Here is a 9159-nt window from a genome sequence, read left to right on the forward strand (position 1 = left end):
CTTTTTTCCAGGAATCTGGAGTACCACTCCCCTATCTGACGGATTCCAGATTTGATGAAAGTTAGCAGTTGTTGGGACTTTTCTAAACAGCTTGTGGTGTTTATTTAGAGTATAAGCATAAATTCAAAATAAGTTTGAACGTGGAATATTGTAAAGTTTCAAATCTGAAGTTTGACCCATCCATCCACTCCTGCCCTTCTTATTGAGCTACCTGACTTTCTCTCTCCTCGAGTTATAATCATTACAGCCTCTAAAGGTCACAGCTAAACAACAAAGGTGATTGAAGTTAATACATATTGTAAACACCATGACAACAGACGAACAGCATATTCTTAGTGAAGAATCTACAACTTGGAAACTTAACTCTGCTCCAAACATTTCTTACAGCTCATATTCTCATCTACGCATATGCTCTTATTAAAAAGTTCAGTTGTCAATTATCTCCTTGAAACTTAAAAGCTATATAATTATTTAAGCCTCTTTTAGTGTCTTGCTGTCACACCATCCATGTTTCATTGCGTTTGATAATGAACAGCCTGATTCCCCTCTGAGGAATTTCCATCTGTGTGTATATCTTTTGGATCTCTGTGAAGCTGAAATGACAGCAGTTTTCACAGAAGCTGCCTTTCAATGCTTCAAAAAGATGTTCACATTTGCCAGCAGTGCAACCTCTGTGATCATATTTTCCACCGTTTTGTTGCTGTGCTCTTCAAATAAAAACCCCTCACCCCTTCTCTGTTGGCCATTTGAGCTCTGTTCGCTGTCAGTAAAGCAGCATGTTATGGACTCCTGGAGAGTATTGGATTTTAATTGCGCTGTGCCCGGGGTGACATGGGTATTAAACAGCCTTTTGTTGAAAAATGGGTGCAGGTGTGCGAGCACAGGCGTAGATGCACAAACTCGCATGCATTCTTCATTTCTCTTTTCGTCTGTTTGCTAGTATTTCTCAATGAACTAAACCTGTTCCAAGAAGTGTTACACATATCCCCATGTGTTTCATGCAACAGAATTTTCATTGCATCAGTAACACTTAAATGGCTTATAATTTCTGGATGTGGTTTTAACAGAAATTAATTTTCCGAAGAACATCCTTTTCTGTGTTACTCAAGAAATGATTCATTGAGATTGACAGCATCTTGGTACTGCAATCAAATAACATCAGCTGTTCACAACCACTTTCCAAGACGTGAATAATGTGTTCCAGAGAACTGATACTGCAAGGAAGCAAACACCATGACTAATAAGCAGTTCTGCATTTGCTCCACATATGCTTATGAATCACGCACAACAGCAAATTCGTCACACTCAAGTAGCTATTCTTTATCAGATGAAAAATTCCTCTGATGTGTGATTGTTGAACAGAGGTTTTCACAGCAGGCGAGACATAAAGATGCTTTGGTTGGATCAAGGTCACTCAGATGGGTTGTTCTATCCTCCTTCACAAACTGTCAGGGGAGGAACTCTCCTATCAGCAACAGACGAGCTGTCCAGTTCTGCTAAAAGTCTGCTGTCAGTGTGCAAAAACACAGTTATACACACACACACACACACACACACACACACACACACACACACACACACACACACACACACACACACACACACACTCACTCTAGCACGCGAGCGCACCCACACAGGCAAGGGCACAGATAAACTACACACACATTAATAACTTCACTGCTGTCACTCAGAGACAGAGGCTTTCAGACTTAGGTTTGAGCCGGTCATGAGGCAGCAAAAAGAGGAAACGGAGAGATGGTCAGGGAGATAAGATGGGGAAAATGGTGAAAAAATGCCAACTTAGCCAATATTTCCAGTCACACACAGACGGCTTGGGCTGCTTTTTATTAGCTTTTGTTATCTATAAAGCATTGGACTGAGGAAAATACTGTTTTGAGTGTGTCCAAAAACAGGACTCTGCTCTGATAACAGAGGTCAGCTGTTGTTCTTCACAAGTCTATGACACTCATATTACAGCTTTTCAGAGTCAATCCAGTAGTTTATGTGACTGTGAGTGGAGTATAATCTGGGATAAGATATCAGCCAAGTGTACAGACAAGAATGAAACAAGACTGGGTGATCAAATGTCTTCCGTTATTACACACACACACACACACACACACAAACACAAACACAGTATGCACATGTTTTTGTCACTTGAAAGAACATTCCAAGTCCTCCATATGCACCAATTCCTTAGAAGTTTTTGTTCATTTTGACTGTGGTCACACATCAAAAACAAGCCTAAACCATAATTTGTACACCATGTGGAGAAGCATAACATCCCCTAATTGAAGAAGTTCCCCTTTGTTACGAGGGAGGTGTTTCTGCATTGTCGCTGTGCAGCATTTCTCCCAAAATAAAGAGTGAGGATCCACACAGTAGTAGCGTAGCTTTAGGTCTTAAAACTTCCATCAACTACTTTTTTTTATCATTATTGTTTTTATGAAGCACAGGTTGATTAAATCGTGAGATTCTCAAGGTGTTGTTTTTGTTTTGTTTTGTTTTTTTATTAAAATGAATGTTCTGGAGAAGGAAAAATCCTTGCCACTTAAAGAGCAGGTATTTGGTATTGTAGTTTTTTTTCCCCAAAAAAGCCTATCATTATGTCAAATATACTTATGTTTACAGCCTGGTACAGAATTATTTTGATTTGAACAACCCATCTCTCAACACAAAATGTATGCACAGTGAATTATTTAAACAACCTGGTAGATTTGGATGTATTAAAGAGGGGTACCAATACTGTTTATCTGGAACTGCCGCAGTAGCTTTATGTGATACAAAGCTCTAAAAAAAAAAATCTCACACAGATGTCTTTAAAGCCCTTATATTAACCCCCAATTGAAATGTTCGGCTTTAGCTACTGTCTCTTTAAGGCTTCCCACTCTACAAAACCCCTTTCCTTCTGACTGGTCAACTACCTGGAAGCCAATCAGGAGCAGAGTTATGGGCAGACCTTGGTGTTTTGGGCCTTACCTATCAGCAAATCATGAATCAGTAAGAACATCCTTTTGTGATGACCTCATGATTTCAGGAAGTCTCATGAAGACCTTGTAAAGATCACTTAAAGATCTTGTGTGCATGAGAAGGCATAATACTCCCTCTTAAAATGTGCCTTCCTGTGATTGTTACTGAGGTCTTGCTTAGTTTCATTATTAGTGAAACATTTATTGTGAAAAGTTACGTTTTAATTTGTGTCTCCTTTTATCCTCTTTACTTGTCTAAACTTGCTTTGTGATTGTTAGTTGGTGGGTAAACTTTTCTATTGAAGTAATATTTAATCACAGAAACCAACACTTGCCAAATCGCAGTGGTTGAAAGTGATCCACCCAAACTTTGCTGGCACATGTTTGTCAGTAACCTACAAAATTATTTTTTGTCCCATCAGGCCGCTCTATACTAGTACAAGTAGACTTAACTTAAAGAAGCCATAATAAATACACCTTGGTACTTTCCTCACATGGTTAGGGTCACAGCAGGTAAATAATGAGTGCGTAGCTTCTAAAGAATGGGGCATTCCCTCAGAGGTTAGTAAAGACAAAAACAGAAACAGGACTGAGCTTCTGCCCCAAGGTTGTCATGTCAAGAAAGGATTGGTGTGGTTTCTCTTTGTTTGATGCTTGTGTTAAAAACAAAAACAAAAAAAAACTGTTTGCTAAAACATGGATGCTGTTCCTTTTTTCATTCATAAACACTCTATCACTGGAATTTAACAGAAACATTACTACCATATGTCCTCTTGTGGTTAAATTTCTGGCTTTAGCGTGGTATTTTTCTGTGGTTCTGGCTTGTAACTTCCTTTCAAACTCACTAATTCATGTTGAGTACTGCAGACTCTCCACAGCTGGAGATTCTTCTCATCATGTTGACATACTGTTCTAAAACTAATACCGCTGTTTCCCTTTTCCTTCTTTTTTTAATCCTGTTTTTCTTTTTTATCTGTTTTTTTTTTTTCTTTTGGTAGGTACTTGGCATTGGATGTACTGAAATTCCATGCCTTAAACTGCAGCTCTGAGTATGCTGTTGTGTAGCTGGATGGTATTTGTTGTGCAGGTGTTTCACATCAAGGATCCTGAATGCTTGTTTACTCTGTTTCTCACTTTCATCCACACAGACACACACACACATAAATTTGCTGTTAGGTGCGCGCACACACACACACACACACACACACACACACACACACACACACACACACACACTCACACACACACACACACACACACTTAAGCACCTCATGCCTGTCTGTCTAAAGACCCTCACACGCTGACAGCTGAAGGTCAAGGCGGTGGAGTTGGTTTCTTTGATCTCAGACTCAGGCTGATAATATGACCTGGACTAAGTCCTGCGCTGTATCCAGAGGCTGGAACAGAATGTGTTGTTCTCTATTCTTTGAGTTACATGCAGCACCAGGGGTAGGACTGATGTGTTATGAAGAAAGTGTCAGGTGCATTTATGTATATGGGCTCCAAATCTGGACATGCCTCATTAACAAAGCCTGGAACCCTCTGAACAGTTGGTTTACCGTCAATCATCCCCCTCAGGACAAGTTAAGGACTAAACGTGTTATAATTGCCAAGATGAAAAGTCATTACTTATTTATTTGTCAGTTTGCATTCATCTTGTTTGTACACGTTTGCGACATGTCTGCAGCTTTGACTTGGTCTGAACTAGACTCAAAAGAATTCTCCCTGAAAGCTCTCATCTGTCAGGGCCACTTAGCATGCCTCCTCCTGAGTGTGTGCTCTTACACCCCTGTACCTCAGTGCCAGGCTCTTAGAGATTGATAAACCACTAAATCGTCTGGCTGTACTGTAAGATTTTTCTCAATAGACAAATGCTGGAAAGAGTACATTAAGACTTGAAGTAGCCTAAGTGGACAAACAGGAATATCTTAAACACAAAACAGCTGATGTAAAGATGTCTTATATGTTGATAACTAAAACATTGGTATCAAGTGACTTAATTATGCTTTTGTAGTTAAGTTCAAAGCAAAGTGACATCGCTCTTTACTTTGATGCTTTACAATGGTGATCATTAGCAGCACTGACTCTAGCCTAGTCCTAACTTTCAACTACTCTGGAAAATAGAACTGGAAAACTGCCACAACATGTTCACATGTCAGTCAGATCAACCAAGTCCTCTGTCATGTATAAATGTGCTTGAGTATTTAATTTCATAAAGTCTAAACTGATGAGTGTTTAAAGTAGCTCATCTACAGTACTTGTCTCCACTTGTAACTAATATAAAAGGGAGTTTGAGAGTAAGGATGGTCTGGAATGACTATTTTCCTGACTGTTCTGACTGAAATTTAAATTCTGACTTGTAAAGCTCCCCAAAGGTGAGAAGACCCTTAAAATTGAGCATGATTTAAACAACAAATTGGTTTGTTGAGTGTTGCTAACATTAGAAGAGTTAGTGTTTCCAGCCAGTTGTCTAGCTCGCAGGTTAATGTCATAGACTGTAGTCTCTGTGACATCACCCATTTGTTTCTGAAGCAGAGTTTTGGTTCTTATTGTTGATGGTTATAGCGAACTCAACTACCTTCCGGTCAAGCTAGGAAGAGATGAAGTTGCGACAGGCCACACAATCGTAAAGAGGGGCAATTAATAATAATAAAGAATAATAATTCTGGCTGCTCATACTACTCTTTCACAGATTTTCAGACTGCTACATATTCATACGCTGTAGAAATCTCTGAACCTTTCTATCAACAGCTCAAAACAAGCTGCTCTGTAAACCACATGTTCAGAATTTCAGACAACTGTTTTTATGAGAATAAACTGGAAATTTCTAATGAGGAATTTAAATATAGTTAGGGTAGGTATATATAGCATAATTTTGGCTAAAACAACCACATTTATCGTACATTTATTGTAAGTTCACTTCAATAGCATAGCTATTATTTGACCTCATAGCAGCACTTTGCTAACTGCAGGGCTATTGAGGCCACACTCCCTGTATGTACTGTGCATGATGCCCACAGCACAAAACCATTAAAGATACCACCTGGGAACTACATTAAGTCAAGAAAGTTTTGCAAAAACAGTTCAGAATATGTTCAAATTTCCCAAGTTTAACTTCCCATGGCAAGTTTCAGGAAATTTACTGGAAACTTTCCACCCCTCAGCTGGCTTATTATTTTTAACTGTTTTGTGTACTTAATGCGCAAATTATTGGGATTTTATTGGATTTTGTCAGCCAGCCTCAAGGAGCTGCGTCTTTTTTAACGCTTCTGTAGTGGTTTATTTAAAATACATGTTGATTTATTGCTTTTATCAAAATGTTCCCTACACACTAACATTGTTACCAACTGGACATGACTACCAATAAGTGTCTGTTGAATCAATGTCTGTGTCTCGGGTAATCACTATTCATTGAAAAGCCAAATTTTCCACCCTCTTCAACTCCTCCCCTCTCTTTCCACCTTGTTGTGATAGAGAAATGAATCAGTAACATCACTGAGACCATAGTTCATGCACTGAATGTTCTGGTTATTGTTGCAATGAACTGATTACGACACATATTCTGTTCCTTTGTGCTTGTTTATTTGTCATCACAGCACATGTTTCTGCAAGAATCTGGGTTTGGCATAATGTGGGCGCTTAACAATGCAGATGCAACGGTGGGATAATCCTGATGCTGAAGGCGGATTTGACTGGGGAGCAGACTCTGATGAAAATGTGAGGCATGTCGGGACAAATTCTCAAGACTTTTTTTGTGTGTCTTGTCAACAAACAACCAGGATTTCTTGTGATGAAGCTGCATTATTCGGATTTGGGCTGTGTGACACTGTTCCTGGTGAGGAGCATCCACGGTGTGCTGGCATTTTTTTTCTTGTCTGCCATAAGAAGACATCATTTGTGTTACCACACCAACATGACCTGACCTTCCTACAATTTGGATTTTACTCACTGTTTCCTCTCTCTTGTCTCCCCCTCTGTCTTGAATTCTCTGACAGGAAATGTTTTACTCTGCTTGACTTTAAACAGTCAGCACAGACACAGACAAATTGCCCACCTTTTTTCCCCCTCTGCTGCTCTAAAGACTTTCTATTTTTGTTTTTATCTTTCTCAAAGATTCAGCAACAGCTGAGCAAATGATGTAAAAAATCATGCAGCAGAAAGGGTCAGGAGTCTGAGGTGAAACACACAGCAGGATGCAGGATGCACAAAGAGACTTGTTAACACTAACTGCTCAAAGCGGTCTACCTCCCGGAAGCATTACGAAGGGCACTGATTGGCCTGTATGTCACTTTGGTTTCTTGATGTAAAGCCACTGCCCTCTAATGTTCTGTAATGAAAGCACATCTTTTACATGTTAACACTTGAAACGGGCTTTTTATTTTTTCACATATTTGAAGGAAAGCCTTTTTTTAACACCAGCCGTTTTGGGGTTTTTTTTCTACCTTTTTTACATCACTCATCTCTGTCTGAGATGTGTGCACAGAGGGAAAGACCGAATTGGAAAAAAGGAAAAAATACAACTTCGACAAGATAAAATCAGCTGCCAGTTGATTTTCTGGGGAGCTGCTGCACTTCCACAGGGTTTTGAAGAGCGCTCTAGTTTGATAGCACGCCTGCTTGAAAAGCTTTTAAAAGTTTGCCCAGCCGTGCTTGTCAACCGTGTGTGGATGATAGCCGAGTTCATGCACAGATGTCAGTCAAAAATCCCTTCCATAAACAAGCCGCTTATCATCTGTTTGTTAGGGAAAACTGTTCAAAGCTCTTTACTTCCAATGCTTCCTGCTCAAAAGAATATTTAATGAACAATTATTCTCCATAATTTACTGCCTTGCCTTTTTATCGCATTGCAAGCTGATGATTTTTCTCAAAACTCTGTTTGATGGACGCTTTCAAAAGTGTCAGTTTATTCCAAAACGTGTGCCAGGCTTGGTGGAGTTTACAGCATTCATGTGACTCTGAGCCGTGTCTGCTGCCACACTCTGTCTCCCTCTAATGTTGTTGCATCAGAGGAATGAATGAGAGTGCAGTAGTGAGATGGGGCCCTCGAGGGAAAAAGAGGTCCTAATGGTGCCTTAATGAAAGTCACTAGTCTGCTCATTAATGTAAAAATATACACACTTCATGCACATGGGCAGGGGAGAGAAGCAAGACTTAGAACTTGCAGATACACACACATCCACACATACACACACGGGGGAAAACAGATGGGTTTGTCACATCACCTCCTTATGATGCTCTCTTTTTATCCCCTCCCTCCTCCATCATGTAACGCCATCATTCATGCTAATGAGAAAACAAATGATAGTTTTTCTTTGTAAATAAATACTCCACACAGGTTTGCCTTAATGTTCTTTCTGTAAACCACCGAGGTAAATAACTCTGGGCTCGTTGTTTTCTTCCTCAACAAGTAATTGATTCCATTAAGCCAGGCATGCTGGAGGAATTCATTATGTTGATTAGTGTGGCGCAGAATGTTAGGCTGGAGGTTTGGAGATCATGGAGAGAGCCGCCTCAAAAAACACAAAGCTAATTTGTTACATTTCTTTGCAGCCAGACACCTTGATGATTTCTGTCCCGATTGGACTGCAGCAGCAGTGTAGCCACGACCTGACTGAAGCCACTTTGTCCTCTGCAGTCAGGACTTTCAGAGGAACAACAGAGCCCCCCCACACTATCACACAGGCTGGCTGCTAACCTTCAGGGAAGCAGATATGAGCTGTACAAGACAAATGCATTGTTGTCCAGCTATGGTAATGTCAGACTTTTGTTGGCTTTGGGGAATGTCTGGGACACCTGCTCCCACCTGAGTCACCCACTGTTAAAGGCTATGTTTGACCCTGCAAGGTCCAGCACACAGGTTAGCTTTCCCATAATACAATGGGACCACCTGGTGGATAAATTAGGAACTTTCACCTGCCTTTGATTACAAGGTAGAGTCACAGATTTCCTTTTTTTCCTTCCAAATATGAGTGATGATTGAAAAAAGATGCATTCATAAAGAGTGTTATCCGCAGCTGTACAGTAGTACTATAAACTCAGCAAGAACACCATCTGGTAAAGACAAATTTAAAGCCGACTGGCAACTTGAATTCCTCCCTTACAAAATAATATCCCTCAAGTGGGAAGATAACCCTGTTTTTTGTCCCAAAATAATGACATCAGAAGCTTGTTACATTACATAACTGAAAAC

Source organism: Halichoeres trimaculatus, unplaced genomic scaffold (assembly GCF_033239565.1).
Source record: "Halichoeres trimaculatus isolate MK-OKI-2021-1 unplaced genomic scaffold, fHalTri1.1 fHalTri1_scaffold_9, whole genome shotgun sequence".
NCBI classification, from domain to species: Eukaryota; Metazoa; Chordata; class Actinopteri; order Labriformes; family Labridae; genus Halichoeres; species Halichoeres trimaculatus.